Source organism: Pongo pygmaeus, chromosome 19, assembly GCF_028885625.2.
Source record: "Pongo pygmaeus isolate AG05252 chromosome 19, NHGRI_mPonPyg2-v2.0_pri, whole genome shotgun sequence".
NCBI lineage: Eukaryota > Metazoa > Chordata > Mammalia > Primates > Hominidae > Pongo > Pongo pygmaeus.
This window is the reverse complement of record NC_072392.2, coordinates 95,691,588-95,708,175: the sequence shown is the minus strand read 5'-3', so window position 1 is coordinate 95,708,175 and position 16,588 is coordinate 95,691,588. Positions and strand designations below refer to the sequence as shown.

Genomic DNA, 16,588 nt, shown 5'->3' with positions numbered 1-16,588 from the left:
CCCTCCCTGCTTTGAGGCCGGGGACCACCCTCTGTTGGCTGCATGATTTAGTCTCTGAGGTTCGCCCAGCATGAAAAGCCCCTCTGAAAGCAGGTCCGTTAGGGAGATCCCTCAGCCCCTGCTCACTGACATGCCTCTGCATGGCGGACACGCAGCATGCCATTGTAGAGAAGCAAAGCACACGCAGACCAGCCCCGCCAGCAGCACCCTCCCTCCCCGCTCCTCCCAGGAACGCCCTGCACATCTCCAACACATCCAGGAATCCAGAGCTGGGCTGTAGCAGCAGCTCCCTGGATCCCAGTGCCGGCGCTGCGGGGAGCTTCGGTTACTGCATTTCGAGCGTTCAGACTATCTCCAGCCTCCAGCCAGCCGGTCTTCGAGAGCCCAAAGGGGTGATAACTTGAGCGGAGTGATTTTAGAGAAAGTGGCCAATTCGAATTTCTTCCTGGCCCTCCTGGAAGCCAGGGAAACCCCTTGCGAAAAGGAAACATGTTCCAAGAAGCTCCCGGCAGGAGGAGAACTTAGCCACTCAGCTTAGTTGGCCAAATATTTACAAAGAGATAGCTGTGACCACACAAAGCCCTGTTCTTCTATTTTGAAGCCGAAAATCTGGTCCCCGCGTGGAGACCGAGCTCCCTGCCACCCCTCTCCTGGGGACCCCGCTTGGTCCTGCCGGCCTCGGGCCGGGGCCCAGGTACAGCGTGGCTCCTGGCCCCACCACCATGGCCATCGGGGTCCGCCTCGCGGCCGCGCCACCTGAGAGCCCCCGAGCCAGTGGTGCAAGGCTGGGAAGAACAAAGGAGCAGGACTCACCCCAGCAGCGGAACGTCGGGCTGCGCTGGACGCGCCGAGAGCCGCGGCCCGCCCACCGGGTCACATGGCTCAGAGCCGAGCAGAGGATCAAAGGGGCTTTGTGGCCGCGGAACAAGGAGCCTCCCAGAGCGCGGGGCAGAGGTAGGGAGGGACCTCGACTGCCTGAGAAGGGAGGCTCGGTGGGGAATTGCTCCAAGGGGGCAGGGCGAGGGGAGCAGGAGGAGGGGGCAGGTAGAGATAGGGGCGCCCATAGGCAGGCCCGGTGCAGAACCAACCTGAAGGCACGGGAGGGACGCCAAGGAGCTGCCACCCGCTAAAGGAAAGTGACAGGGTCCCTGGGAAGAGTGAGGGGGAGCTGCTAGGAAGAAGAGAGGGGAAGAGGCTCCCAGGGACCTCTGGCCGTGCCGTCCTTGCCCTTGTCCCTGTGCTTGCCAGAGGCGGTGTCCCTGAGGAGCCCCCTCCTCTCAGCCAGGTCATGAAACTGACCTGGACACCCTCTCTCCTTGTGCTCTGCCTGACGCCCCTGCTTCCTAGGTGCTCCCCCACCTACCTGCTCAGACATCGCCACAGCTGGGCTCTCAGGGAGCATGGCCAGCCACCCCAGAAAGCCATTCAGACCTGCAGCCAGGGCTGGAACACAGCCACCTGGGTTTGTCCCCTCTACCCCAGGTGCTTGCTGGCTGGGACCATGGAAGGGAGAAGGAGCAGGAGAGGAGAGGCAGGGGATGGGGGCGCAGCTCACCCTGAGCTCTTCTTCCGAGAGCCTCTGAATTCAGATCCGATCCAGCTCCTGCCTCTCCAGCCTCTCCAGCCCCTGGGGGACCTGGCCAGTGAGTCAGTCTCTTCCTCTCCCGCTCCCTGCAGGCCTGGGATGTGCTGGGACCCAGAGGGGCACAAGCAAGGGGGTCCCCAGAGGAGGGAGCTGACACTATAGGGGCTGGGCCTGGACGCTGGGATCTGCCAGACCCATCTCAGTGCCACGACCTCTGAACCCAAGTGAGTCACTCCCAGCAGGGGCGTGGCCACTCCCACACTAGGAGAGAGCGCCTGGGAGTGGGCTGGTTCCGAGGGCTTGCTGGGGGCTGGGAGGGATTCACTCAAGTGGAAAGAAGCCTCTGGTGACACCTTCATAGGGCCAGGGACTGAATTCTGGAAGCTACGCCCTCAGGAAGCCCCTACAGGACCTCGTGTTGTGTTGACTGGGCTCCACACGCTCTTACCTTTCCCATCCCACACCCCCACACGTGGCTGGGGGTGACTGAAGCCCCGGGGCACCCGCCACACTGGCCACACAGGCCAGCCACGTCCCGTGGCTCCCAAGCCAGCAGTCACTGGCATCTGACCCGTCGCTTCCCAGTCCTCATGGGCAACTTTCCCCCTAAGGTCTCCTGGTCCCACGGCCCTCCCCACCCTCACAGTGAACGGACGTGGGGAGCTGCTGCCACTGGTCTCCGGGCGCCAGGCCAGAGCCGGGGGAGTGTCTGGGAGACGACTGCATGCCCAGAGTCCCTGTTCCCATCTGAATGGGAGGGAGGCTGGTGGCAGATCAGAGACGTGGGTTCTGAGTCAAACACTGAAATCCAAGGCCCTGGGCCTGTCACTCAATATCTGTGGAATTTGACCTTCCCCATCCATAAAATGGGCACCACCAACACCAATCGCCAAAATTACAGCAAGACACACATGTCTAGGCCAGGAAGTGCAGCCACTCAGAAAATACGGCTCCCCCTTCCTCCAAGAAGCTAATTTCCCCAGCACTGGGAGTGAGAAGAGCCTGTCTTTGCCACTGCCTGCAGCCCAGCCCAGGGCACCCTCGTCACTGGCCCCTAAAGGGCAGCTCCAGAAACCACTGACAAAGGATGCCAGAAGGAATTCCTTTCTGGCCAGGTGTCAGGGTCAACAGAAAGCCTGGAGGATGCAGCTTCCACCACGCCCCTGCCCCGTCGGCCTCCTCCCTCCCCGTGGGCAGAACCCTTCCTCCTTGGCCCTCCTCTCCGAACCTCCTTCTCTTTGCCTCTGGCCTCAATCTGTCCCCCAGCTTTCTGGCCCCCCAGGCTTTTCCCAGGGCCCAAGACCCTGCTTTCCTCCAAGCCCAGCCTCCTCCCCTCCTCTGCCTCTGGATTCCTGAGCTGGGAGGCCAGCATCTGGGGTGCTTTGCTGAGGTGGCCGCCCCTCTTGCAGTGGTTCCTCTTGCTGTCACCAAATGAGGGTCTCCAGAGCACAGAGAAGGCATCTCCGGCCTGGGGCTGCATCCCCCACACAAAGCCTCTGTCCTTCAGCACTTCTCAAAGTTCTCTACCGCTCGGCACACACTCAGCATTCAGGTAGAGTAGCCCCAAAGCCTTCTCGGCTGGCCCTCGGTCCAACCCTCCAGCAGAAAAGGCACGTGGGCCACAGACGCAACCTTACATTTTCCAGCAGCTACAATAAAGAACGTAAGAACAAGCCAGGCACGGTGGCTCACGCCTGTAATGCCAGCACTTTGGGAGGCTGAGGCGGGCGGATCACCCGAGGTCAGGAGTTCAAAACCAGCCTGGCCAACATGGCAAAACCCTGTCTCTACTAAAAATACGAAAATTAGCCAGGCATGGTAGCGGCCACCTGTAATCCCAGCTACTTTGGAGGCTGCGGCAGGAGAATTGCTCGAACCCAGGAGGCGGAGGTTGCGGTGAGCCGAGATCACGCCACTGCACTCCAGCCCGGGCAAGAGTGTGAGACCCCATATTTAAAAAAAAAAAAAAAGAAAAGAAAAAAGAAATCATTAAAAAAAGTAAGAACAGGTGATATTAATTTTAATATCATTCACTTAACAGAGCCCAAAATATCAATTCAACATGTAATCAATGTAAAAATGACAGATATTTGACATTCTTTTCTTTCCCCCTTGCTAGGACTCTGAAACCCAGAGTGCACTTCACACACACGGCACCTCTCCATTTGGAGTCACCACATTTCAAGTGTTCAATGGCCCCGTGCAGCCAGCAGATATCATGCTGGACAGTGCAGCTTGGAGAGTCTCAATTTTTTTTTTTTTTTTTTTTTTTTTTTTTGCTTGCTGGGGAACAGAGTCGTGCTCTCTCGCCAAGGCTGGAGTGCAATGGCATGGTCTTGGCTCACTGCAACCTCCGTCTCCTGAGTTCAAGCAATTCTCCTGCCTCAGCCTCCCAAGTAGCTGGGACTACAGGCGCACACCACCATATCCAGTGGCTACTTTTTGTATTTTTAGTAGAGATGGGGGTTCACCATGTTGGCCAGGTTGGTCTCGAACTGCAGACCTCAACTGATCTGCCCGCCTCAGCCTCCTGAAGTGCTGAGATTACACACGTGAGCCACCACGCCCATCCTCGGATAGTCTCAATTTGATCCTAGGATAATACCAGGTCATCAGAGACCTGTTGATTTGGACCATATTATGATTTGAGCCTCTCAGATCATTCTCAGCACCATGTCTACAAGCCACATTTAGAGGACAATAGGACACAGCTTGGTGAGACACACAGCGGCATCTCTCATAAGACACTGGTGAGGCCACAGATCCCACCATCAGTGTCACCCGCCTGGGGACATTTTGCCGTCAGAAAATGCAGAGCTTCTCCTAAGAAATGAATGTGGGCCAGGTATGTTGGCTCACACCTGGCATCCCAGCACTTTGGGAGGCCAAGGTGAGCAGATTGCCTGAGGTCAGGACTTCAAGACCAGCCTGACCAACATGGTGAAACCCCGTCACTACTAAAAATACAAAAATTAGCCAGGCGTTGTGGTGTGCGCCTGTAGTCCCAGCCACTCAGGAGGTTGAGGCAGGAGAATCGCTTGAACCCGGGAGGAGGAGGTTGCGGTGAGCTGAGATCACGCCACTGCACTCCAGCCTGGGCGACACAGAGCAAGACGTTGTCTCAAAAAACAAACAAAAAAAGAAATGAATGTTTTAGGCACACGCTAAGTATCTCTTAGACGATTCCAAAGATATCAATTACTGTGACTGCCGACGACTCTTCTGCTTCCCTGGGTGTGCCTGTCCTGCTTCCCTAGCTCACAGGTGCTCAGGCAGGGACGCACCCCTGACTCAAAGGCAGCCTGCCACAGGCCATGGGATCTGGCTGGCTCAAAAGGGAGAGTGAGGCCATTGGAATTTTCCCAGGAGTGAGTCTGAAGCTTGGAATGTTTTTTGGTGGAGGGTCCTGAAGCTAGGAGGCGATGCAGACGTGGGGGCAGAGACAGTATTTGGAGCCATTTGCAAAGAGGGATACTCAGGCAGTGACCCCAAGGAAGGAACAAGGGGAGGAGAGGGCGGCACATCCACGCCCCTTCAACTCCTGCCCTTCCGGAGGCCTAGGTACTCCACACGCCGGCCTCCCCGCATGGATATCCTTCCAATAAGCAACTCATCATGCTCATGTTTATTTATTTTAAAGTCACACAGAATTGCACTTATTAAAAACGAATTTATGGAGACAGAAAACATTCTGGTGGCTGCCAAGGGCTGGAGAGGGCGGATGGGGATTGAGTCCTTCATGGATACGGGGTTTCCCTTTGGGGTGATGAAAAAGTTCTGACACTTGACAGTGGTGGTGGTTGCACAACACTGTGAATGTACTCAATGATACTAATGGCAAATTTTATGTTCTGTGCATTTTAGCACAATAAAAACATATACATTTAAAACAACAGAATTCAACGTGTCCTTTTTTCCCCTTGAGCCAGTTTGTTTTCTTGCTTTGTATCTTAAAATCAAAAGGGCCCTGAGATACACCACAGGCCCCTAGGGTAGGCTGAATAACTCTCCCTCCCCAAACTGTGCTACCTCATGTGGCAACAGGGGCTCTGTAGATGTAACTGAAGATGTTGAGATGAAGAGATTACCCAGGTGGGTCCCAAATCACAAGCGTCCTTTAAGAGGGAGGCAGGCCAGGTGTGATGGCTCATGGCTGCAATCCCAGCACTTTGGGAGGCTGAGGCAGGCAGATCACCTGAGGTCAGGAGTTCGAGACCAGCCTGGCCAACATGGCAAAACCCTGTCTCTACTAAAAATACAAAAATTAGCCAGGTGTAATGGCACATGCCTGTAATCCCAGCTACTCGGGAAGCTGAGGCAGGAGAATCGCTTGAACGCGGGAGGCGGAGGCTGCAGTGAGCCAAGATTGTGCCACTGCACTCCAGCCTGGGTGACTCCATCTCAAAAAAAAAAAAAAAAAAAAAAAAAAAAAGAGGAAGGCAGAGGGAGATCTGACTGCAGAGAAGGAGGAGGCTGTATGAGGATGGAGGCAGAGGCTGGAGGGATGCAGCCGCAAGCCAAGGAACTCCAGCAGAGCCTCCCACCCAAAGCTGGAAGAGGCAGGAATGGATTCTGCTAGCACCTTGACTTTAGTCCGGTGAGACTGATCTCCGGCTTCTGACCCTTAGCACTGTAAAGGAAGAAGTCTCTGTTGCTTTAAGCCACTGAGTTTGTGATAAGCAGTTACAGCGGCAACAGGAAGCAAATGTAGCCCTCAGTCCATTCCTCCGCCCACAGCAACACAGGCACTTCCTTGTGCAGAACTCTGCCAGGCAGCCAGTGAGCAGGACAGGACCCCTTCCCGCCCCCACTCGGGGTTCTGTGTTGGATTTTCCAAGGCTGCTGCTCTCGAGATAGTGAGCTTCCCACATCCACAGAGACTCATCTCAAAGCTGAGAAAGTGCCCCCTTCAAGGGGTGTCAGAAAGAAGGCCCCAAGGTGTCCTTGCCACATGTCCACCTGTCTGTGGGCAACACCCACAGTCCTTCCTCATGACCCACCCAACAGAAGGTCACAGGGGAGAGAGCAGCATTGGCCAGCCTATCCCGCAGCAAGGTCCCACTCTGGAAGCCACACGAGACAGTTGGGACTCCCACCTCCAACTCAGCCAACTGGGAGAAGAGCCCTGAACAGTCTTGGAGGCTGACACCTGCTAGGAAGTGCGGTTACACCCACGTGCTGCTGAAACATGCAGCAACACAGCAGCAGAGAGGAGGGGATGTGGTTTCACAGCTTCCTCCCTACCCCCCCCAGCACACACGTGTATGTGCGCGCACACACACACACACACACGTGCATGCACACATGCACCAGCCCCCAGTTCCCAGGTCCTGCACTCTGCTCCTGCCAAGCTCCTCGGCCACCACCAAGCCAGGCTGTGAGCACAGAGCTCAGCCTTCCTGCCAACTCTTTTCCAATCCATCCTGGGCAACACCCCAGTGGGATGCAGCAGATGCTTCCCATCAAATGCCAAGAGCAACATCCCTCCCTCTCTTCTGTGAGCCAGTGGCCGTGCTTCTGCATGGGGGTGCAGAGGAAAGGGCTGGGGAGCAGGAATGTGGTTCTGAGGGCTGGTATGCATTTGCAGCTGTGACGCCCCGAGGCAGCCCACATTTCTACCCACAGACCGACCTTGAGAAGGGGCTGGGAGCACCCACAGCTCCTGCCACCCTTGGGTGGGCAGGCTGGGGAAACCCTGAGTAGCCCGAGTGAAGGCCGTCCCCAGGCAGGCATGGTGGGACAGAGGGGCCTCTGCACATTTTCTCTGTGAGGCAGCGCAGCTGCTGGGCTGTTTCAGCACATTTGAGTGACATGTTCCTCTTCTGGTTTCTTCTCACTTGGCCTGGGAGAACGTTCAGGATGCCCCAGTCTCAAAAACAAGCAAACCCTCTTCCTTTGACCTACCTACCTCCTCAGACTGTGAACTTTCTCCCTGTCTGAACAGCCCAACCTCTCAAAGTGGGTCTACACCGCGGCTTCTAGCTTCTCACCGCCCACTCACTTCTTAGCCCGCGCCATCTGGCGTCCGCCCGTCTCAAAATCCTCATGGCTAATATACAGCCCCACCCCATCTGACCTCGAGGGCAGTGCCTGACACGCACCAGCCTGTTCTTCTCCCCTCCGTATTCCCTAGTACTGGGGTCTGGATAGCTCCCAGGGGTCCCCTCGCCCCCTGACTTAGTCTCCTGGGGTGACCACACCTCCGTTCCAGCTTCCCAGCTCAGCTGCCTCTCCACATCTTGCCTCAGGTCTCCCCCTTGGAACACTGCCTGTTTTCAGAGACTCAAGCTCCCACTCCCCGCACCCCCTCCCCGACCCCCAGCCCTCTCACCAAAGTCCTACTGGCTGTTTCTTCCTCGTGTCTCAAATCAGTCCCTTCCTGCCCAGACCCCACAAGGTTAGTTTCCACCCTATGACTGCTCCCCTGGACCACTGGGATCGTCCCTCACCAACACCCACCTCCCATCTCACTCCCTCCCGCCCATGCAGGGCTCTGCTGGAGGACCCCTCCGGCTTTATCACTCCTTTTCCCAAACAGCTTCCCAGGTTCCTCTGTTAAAGTTGAAATTCTTTGCTTGCATTCGAGGACCCCTGCAATCTGGCCAACTCATTTTCAAGCCTGAATTCCCACTCCTGTCTAAGGAGCCTACGCTCTTCAGCCAGGTCCTGCTGTCTCGCAAACCCCACCTAAAATCCCCCCTGGTAAATGTCAGCACCTCTAGGAAGCCCTTCTGACATCCTCCATCATATGTGACCCCCACCCCACAGTCAGACCCTGACTTGGAGACCTTGACTCTTATTCACCTTTGCCTCTTTTGAGTCTCCTAGGCTGCAGGCCTCAGTCTATGTTTGTGGGTCTTTGCAGCAGGAGGGCCCATTTCCTCCTTTCTAAGAAGTGCTCGCCCTACCTCCTGTCAAGCTGCAACTTTCCACAAGCAGGTACCTTCAACATGCCTTTTTACTTTTTTTCTTTTTTTTTTTTTTTTTGGGGGGGACGGAGTCTGGCTCTGTTGCCCGGGCTGGAGTGTAGTGGCGCGATCTCAGCTCACTGCAACCTCCACCTCCCGGGTTTTAAGTGATTCTTCTGCCACAGCCTCCCCAGTAGCTGGGATTACAAGCATGCACCGCCACGCAAAGCTAATTTTTTTTTTTGTATTTTTAGCAGAGACAGGGTTTCACCATGCTGGCCAGGCTGGTCTCAAACTCCTGGCTTGAAGTGATCCGCTGACCTCAGCCTCTCAAAGTGCTGGGATTATAGGCGTGAGTCACCGCACCCGGCCCAACATGCCTTTTTATATCCTTCTGGAAAAGCTGTCATTATACCAACAGTGTGTCTTATAAATTGATAATAACTTAAAATGTGACTTATTATTAAAAGTGTGACCTTACTTTTAAATAATAGCGTTGGTTGTGGTCTGCAGCCAGCTCTATTATTCCCGTGTGACGACCACTTTGTAGAGCAGCAATGGCCCCAGGCCCACGTCCAATCCAACCACCCCGCCCCTCCAACATTGTTTCCCCTTGAGCCAACATCAAGTATGTCCCAGAGCTGCAAACTCATGACTGATACAAAACCAGGATCCTCAACACCCAATACAAAGCAATCAGGCCCTGCACTGGTTTCAACAGCAACCATAAACCATGTCTGCCTCCTGCACTAGGCACATCGTGCCTAGCCCATAATATGTGCTTTTGCCCCTTCCTTTTCCCCTATTAAGATGGTATACGGGCTCAAATCTGCTCCCTGGGAGCAATTGACTCTTCCCTGGAAGATGTGAGTAGTTTCCACACCACACCTAAGCAAACATTGTCACAAGACTTCACATCTCCCATCTCAGCTCCTAAGGGCCTATTTATCTTTCCAAAAACTCATTTGTTTTGCCATAATATGTGCTTTTTTTTTTTTAATTTTTTTTTTTTTTTTGAGACACAGTCTCACTTTTTTGCCCAGACTGGAATGCAATGGTATGATCTCGGCTCACTGCAACCTCCGCCTCGTGGGTTCAAGCGATTCTCCTGCCTCAGCCTCCCAAGTAGCTGGGATTACAGGTGTGCACCACCATGCCCGGCTAATTTTCGTATTTTTAGTAGAGACGGGGTTTCACCATGTTGGCCAGGCTGGTCTTGAACTCCTGACCTCAGATGATCCACCTGCCTCGGCCTCCCAAAGTGCTGGGATTACAGGCGTGAGCCGTCGCACCCGGCACATAATATGCGCTTTCGCCCCTTCCTTTTCCCCTATTAAGATAGTGTACGGGCCCAAAGTTCTTTTTTTTTTTTTTTTTTTTTTTTTTTTTTAAGACTAGTTGGCTGGGTGCAGTGGCTCATGCCTGTAATCCCACCACTTTGGGAGGCCGAGGTAGGCAGATCACGAGGTCAGGAGTTTGAGACCAGCCTGGCCAACATAGCGAAACCCTGTCTCTACTAAAAATACAAAAAATTAGCCAGGTGTGGTGGTGGGTGCCTGTAATCCTAGCTACTCGGGAGGCTAAGGCAGGGGAATCACTTGAACCCAGGAGGCGGAGGTTGCAGTGAGCCAAGATCGTGCCATTGCACTCCAGCCCAGGCAACAGTGCAAGACTCTGACTCAAAAAAAAAAAAAAAAGACTATTCAAGTGCAGTAGTGGGAAGAGGGGAGAGAGTGGAACAAGGAGTCTAATCTGTAACTGACTGTGATCAGCTGAGATAACTCACTACCTTCGGACCATCCATGGGCCCCACCTTCTACCTGCTCTTTTGAGTCACATTTTTCAGTGAAATCCCATACGTATGTGATTAAATCTGTCTTTTCTCTTGTTAATTTATCTTCAGTGAGTTTAATTCGCAGGCCCCCAAACACTGAAGCTAAGAGGGTAGAGGAAATGTATTTCTTCCCAGCTACAAAAATACTCCACCTCTTCACTGCAGTGTCGCCTGTCCCACCCACAGCCGGCAATTTCGACCCCGTTTCTCAAAGTCTATGAAAGCAGGACAGCCTGCCTGCAGGATGTTCCCGTCACAAAAGGAGGGTCAGGTCTGGTGGGAGGAAAGAAACGGAAGTGGCAAACGTTCACCTCTTGGGCTAGACAGAGGCACCAGGTGTTCATTGCCCTGGGGAGTCAACATTTTTAAAAACGGAAAGAAAAATCTTCAGCTTCACTGGGGTATAAAAAGTCATGACCTTTTCTGTGGCTAAATGGCTGGGTGGCTCGGGAGACAAGTGGTAGCCACCCTGAAGCTCAGTTTACTTGCCTGTAAATTGGGGGCAATGAAACCACCTGCTGTATGAGTGCTTGACAGGCTGTTGCTCAAACTTCCTGCCCTCCCTTATGGGGTTTTGGGGAAGATCATATGAGCTAGCAACATAAAAGCACTCTGAAAACCACACGAAGTGTCTAAGCATGGGGGCGCTGGCCGACTCCAGGCCTGTTTTCACAACCTGGCAGAAAATCCCCTAGAGAGGGCCTTGTTTTTCCCTCCGGGGCAGGCGCCGCAGTGTCAGACCTGATGGCACTGGTGGCTGCTCAGGCTATCTGGCGTGAGACTGTTGTCAGCCCCAGACCCACTCCAAGTCTGGGAGGGAAGCAGGCCGGGGTGGGGCTTCTGAAACCCTTCATGTTTTTGGCGGAGGCACCAGGGCAGGCAAAAGTGTCACTCATGGCAAACTAAGAAGCTTGTTTGAATTGGGCCCAAATCAGCCCAGCTCCATTCTCTCCTCCCAGAACCAGGAGCCCAGGACACCAGAGGCTGAGAAGATGCTGGAATAACCCCTCCATCTGTTTGTTCAGAGACAGGGACCGTAAGCCACCTTCTCCCCCAGCTCACTCCACAAACCCTTTGTGCCAGACTCTCCCTGTCCAGGAGCTACAGGCCCTATTTGGGAGCCATCCAGGGTCTCAAGGTCTCCACCACCCAGCTGTCCATCTCACTGGGCCAGGCCTGCAGGTGTGGAGATAAGCAGGATGTGGTTCAAATCTGGCTGCACCCTGATCAGCTGAGTGACTCTGGGCCCATTTCTTAACCTCTGGGAGGCAATGCTCTCTCATCTGCATAAAGGGGAAAGAGCTCATCGAGGAGAGTGGCAAGTAAAGGAGATGGCACCTGTGCAGACGGCACTGTGCGGGCGCCCAGCGGATGATCACGCGTCGCCTTCCAGCCTCTTCTCCCTGCTTCTGCGGGAGCGTGGGCAGCAGGGAGCCGAGGGGAAGGGAGGAGCTGTCCACTTGGGACGCAGGCTGCTCTGAGTTGGAAGAGAAAAAGGAATAAGCAGCAGCTGCTCACTGACAAGCTTCATGTATCTGTGCCTTAAAACCCTAAAGGTGCATCTGAAAGATTTTCTGGGCAAATTCTCTTTTATAGGTATATGAAAGCCAGGTACAGTGGCTCACGCCTGTAATCCCAACACTTTGGGAGGCGAAGGCAGGCGGATCGCCTGAAGTCGGGAGTTCGAGACCAGCCTGGCCAACTTGGTGAAACCCCGTCTCTACTAAAAATACAAAAATTCGCCGGGCATGGTGGTGAGGGCCTATAATCCCAGCTACTTAGGAGGCTGAGGCAGGAGAATCGCTTGAACCCGAGAGGTGGAGGTTGCAGTGAGCCAAGATTGTGCTACTGCACTCCAGCCTAGGTGACAGAGCGAGACTCCATCTCAAATAAAAATAAATTTAAAAAAAAGGTATATGAAAAAGGTAAAACGCCATGAGTGTTTTGTCGCAATGTGCCAGTTACAAATGGGAACTGGAGGACTTCCCAAGTCATCTCTTCCTTCATTCCTTCCCTCCCTACATATGTACTAAGAGTCCCCTGGGTGCTGGCAGCATCAGGGGACCTGGGGTGCCTCACAGGCCCTGCCTGCTCAGATCTTAGACCCAAGGAGGAGACATAAAATAGGGTGGTAAGTGGAACAAATGGGGACCAGATGGGGCAATTTGGCAGCACTCGGCAAGGCCCTTCTTAATGAGTCCCCAAAGAGGCCCAGCTTCCAGGGGAAGGAGGCGCCCCAGGCAGCGGGAGCCTGCAGAGGCGATGCCCGAGAGGAGGGGGGCAACTCACGAGCCTGGTGACGGGGCCAGTCATAAAGTGCCATGAAGCACCATCCAGGCTGCCCACCAGCCTCCAGGACAGAAAGATCACAGCAGTTAAGGTGTGGGGATCTGCTCACCTGATCACCACTCAGCTCAGAAAATGACTGTTTCAGGGCCACAGGCAAAAGCCCAAGTCCCGCAAGCTGCTGGCCACAAGGTGCGGCTGCGGCAAGGTGGGGACGCCCACCGGCCAAGGTCTCTAGGAGCCCTGGGCTGCTGGAGATGCCTGCAGGACGCCACGGGGGCAGGCCAGACTAGGGGTACTTCCACCTCTTCTCTCAGGCCCCAGCCCTCAGGCCAGAGTGTCCTCTGGTCCCTGGGGCCCCCAGGGCTGCAGATAGACAAGCAGAGGCCTGTGCCATGGTGGGTCACCTGGTTCCTGCAGGAAGTGGCCAGACGCTCCAGCACCTGGGTACAGTAGCTGCTCTTCCAACCCCTGTCAATGCTGCTGTTGCTCGGGGTCTACTCCCCCCAACCCTCCTCCCCAACCAGGGAGGAAAGCACTTTGGAGCAGGAGCTGGGCTATCTAGCTTGATATTCCAGCATGACTCTGCATGACCCTGGGCCAGTCACTTAACTTCCCTGGGCCTCCATTTCCTCACTTGCGAATCAGGCAGACAAACCCCCAAAGTCTCCTTCAGCTACAGAATTCTGAGTGTTAAAAAAAAAAAAAAAAAAAAAAAAATCCACAAAAAGGGAACATGTGTCCAGCCTACACCCTCGCCTTCATTTGTCAAAAGGGGAAATGGTTTTGCTACGGGGTTTTCTTCTCCCAAACAGACATGGGAGACCCTTTCTATGATTGCAGAGCTGGAGCAGTCCGGAGGAGCTCAGAATCTTCCAGAGCTTGAGATCCACAGGGGAATTTCTCCTAATTCTTCCGGGATAGGAGCACTGCTGCCTAATGGCATTCAATTCCCATCACTGCTGTAGCAAATGACCACACACTTGTGATGTCAAACAACACAGATTTGTCCCACCCTCCACCTCACTAGGCTACAGGGAAGGTGTCCACAGGGCTGCGCACCCTCCCGAGGCTGCAGGGGAGACTGTGTTTTCCTGCATTTTCTGCCTGCCCGCATTTCTTGGCTTGTGGCCTCCTTCCTCCTTCCAAGCCTCTCCCGCTGCACCCCTCAGATGGTCTATTGCACTTTTAAAAACTCTTGTGATGACAGCGGGCCCGTGTGGATTATCCAGGATCATCTCCCTATTTTAAGAGCAGCTGATTAGCGACCTTAGCTGGCTCTGCCATGTCACCTAACATAGTCCCAGGTGCTGGGGATTAGGATGTGCTCAACTCTGGGAGTCATTATCCTGCCAACCCCGAGACCTAGGTCCTGGAGGGAGATGAAGGGTAGGACTACAGGCCCAGGAGGCTGCCTGCGTGGGTTCGAATCCTGGCTCCACCACTAAGGAACTGGGGGAGCACATTATCTGTAAAATGGGGGTGGGGGGGAGCCAGCCCCTTGGCTGTCAGCACAGAGTGAGGCAGTGTGTGCGGCGCCTGGAGCAGCTCCGTGAGCATCTGTTCCCTCCTCGCCAAATCTAGAAGAACTGATCTCGGCCCAACAGCTTCTCCAAACCTTCAGCTCCTTTCGGTCACAAGACCAGGAGCAACCCCTGCAGGGCCATCCAAGCCCCCAGCCCCTCTGAAAGCCCCGGCCCACACGATGGTGGAAGCAGATGTGTCGTGGGCTGCTCACCCATGCACGGCCACCAGAGAGGCCCGGATGATTCCGCCTTCAATGGGTGCACAGTGCAGGGCAGGGCCAGGCACCAACAACCAGCCACAGTCACCAGCTCAAGCAAGGGGCGTCCACTGTCACCTCTGGCCTGGGGCCAGGGAGAAGCTTCTGGAGGCACCTGACTTTCCTACAGGGAGTGGGGCTACAGGAGAATGCACCCCAAAGGGGTTGGGGGGCAGCAGAAAGTCCTCCCCAGAAACTCCATCCTTGGCTCTTGATTCTCCCAGGCCACTACTGGGGTTCACTTGGGCTTTTGCAGCATGGAGTTTGGCCACCCCAGAAGGACAACTGGGCAGGCCAGGGCCACTGGCGATGGTGACGGCAGGCCCCTCTGTGGTCTCCCCACCAGAAGCATCAGGAGGCCAGAGCGGTCAACAAGCCCTCACCTGGTCCCTGAGGGGCAGAAGGTCTTGAACAGCCTCCTGACCTCCCGAGGTCCTCCCACCTCACTGAGGGACCCCCGAGAGTACTGAGAGCCGTCCCCTGGCTTCTCCGTGAGAGAGTTGGTTACATAAAGGCAGCCACACACCCAGCAAGATGAATTTACAATCTCTGAGCCCAGGTCCATTCCGGCTTCCCCATAGGGAGCTCCTGGGGGCGTGGGGTGGGGGCGTAGAAGGGAGGGGTCAGTGCTCCATCCCTGGGAACCAGGCCATGAGTCCTGGACTCAGGCCAAACCGCAGAGGCCTCACTTCTCTCCAGGCTTCTTGCTTTCCAACCACTTCTGCACAGGGCATTCTTCTTTCCCTCGCGGGGCCCCACTGGGGTAGGGTGAGGAGTTACAGAATCACAGCAGCTGCCACACGGGGGTGTCAGGGCAGGGACGCTGATGCCAACCGAATAGGCACGGGGAGGCAGAGCAGGAGGTCTGCACCCTGGGCCTGGCTAGGCTGTGTGACCCTAGGGAACTCACTTCACCTCTCTCAGCCTCTAGTTTCCTCCTCTGTAAACTGAGGGAGTGAGGCCAGGTGATCTGCACAATCGCGTGAATCTGTGTCCTGCATCTTCCACTCACCACCCCAAACAATGCTTCTAAATCCCAGCTTCAATGCTTCAGCACCCTCCTGCCTAAGAAACACTTAGGGCTGTTCTTTATGCTGTGCCCCAAATAGAGGCACCCTGGCCCTCTCCTGGGTGTCCTTACAAGGGCCAGAATGGTCAGCTCACCCTGCAGGAACCCCCAAGGACTTTCCATCACTCCTAGGATGGGGGCTGGCTGCCCAGAAGCAGCTTTTGCCCACCTCTGCCGCAGCCCCTACCACGAGGCTAGTGCAGCAAAACAGGAGGTGTAGGTGGCAGGGGCCAGGGGCCAGGCCACTCCCTCCAGCGGGGCAGGAGAGGGGCAAGGAAAGCTGGACACGTGATCATTCCAGGCTGAGGTTCTGCGTGGAGGAGGGGGCCCATGGCAAAGGAAGTGGGAGGATGGGAAGGAGCTCTTGCTGGATACCCCCACCCCGCTGGCTCCAGCCCCACCCCCGTCCCATCTGCGGGGAGAAAGTGAGGCTCTTTGCTTTGCCAAATCCCAGTAATGAATCTCACATTCACTCCATCCTCTGCTTATTGGGAACCCTCTCTCCACCTTCTGGATCCGCTCTGAACAGCTGGGCTGCAGAAGTCGGAGGAATGAAACATGCAGGGTGGCTCAGAGGGGCCTGTGCCGAACAGCGCTGTGTCCCCGCCCACCCCTTCCTCTGAAGATAAGGCCTCTCTGTTCCTGCCCTTTCCCTGGGAAAGCTGGAGAGGGGGCTGAGGAAACGGGATCCATCATTAACTCTTTCGTGCACATCGGCTTCCAGCAGGCATCCTCACACTCCCCAACCAGGCCCGCAGGGTGGAAAGGCAGCCGCCGAGCTGAATTCAACTCCCACTCCCACCCAGCCGTGGAAGCCAGTGTGGACAGCAAAGTACCCACGCATGAACACACACACGAGGCTGAGGCCAAGAGAACACACGCTCAGTTCTCCCTCGGTCCTCCAGCAACGTCTCCATGCTTAGCCCTGCGTCAAGCCCTAAACGGTGTAAGGTTTTTCCAGGTGGATTAACGGAAGCCCCTAAGAGGTCCGTGCTTTAGGGATTACACAGAGGCAGGGCTCAGGAGCAAAGGCCTCCAGATCCCGCAGTGCAGTGCTGGCAAGCTTGTGCTGCTGCGTTCACACAGTCCCGGGATGAAGGCTACACGCTGACCTCCCTTGGGT

The 16,588-nt window shown here is 55.3% G+C and overlaps 1 protein-coding gene across 8 annotated transcripts in view; it reads right to left on the bottom strand.

Moving 5' to 3' along the window:
• SEPTIN9 (septin 9) overlaps positions 1 to 16,588 on the bottom strand; it is a 218,876-nt gene that overhangs the window by 49,028 nt on the left and 153,260 nt on the right. Inside the window, exon 1 of one of the 8 annotated variants that reach the window (XM_054456114.2) lies at positions 1,556 to 1,781. The exons of 6 other annotated variants lie outside the window; for them this stretch is intronic. The gene's annotated coding sequence lies outside the window, so the exon portion shown is untranslated. Of the gene's footprint in view, positions 1 to 813; positions 972 to 1,555; positions 1,782 to 16,588 lie in introns of those variants that run through there. One more of the 8 variants, XM_054456119.2, reaches the window with a different exon arrangement.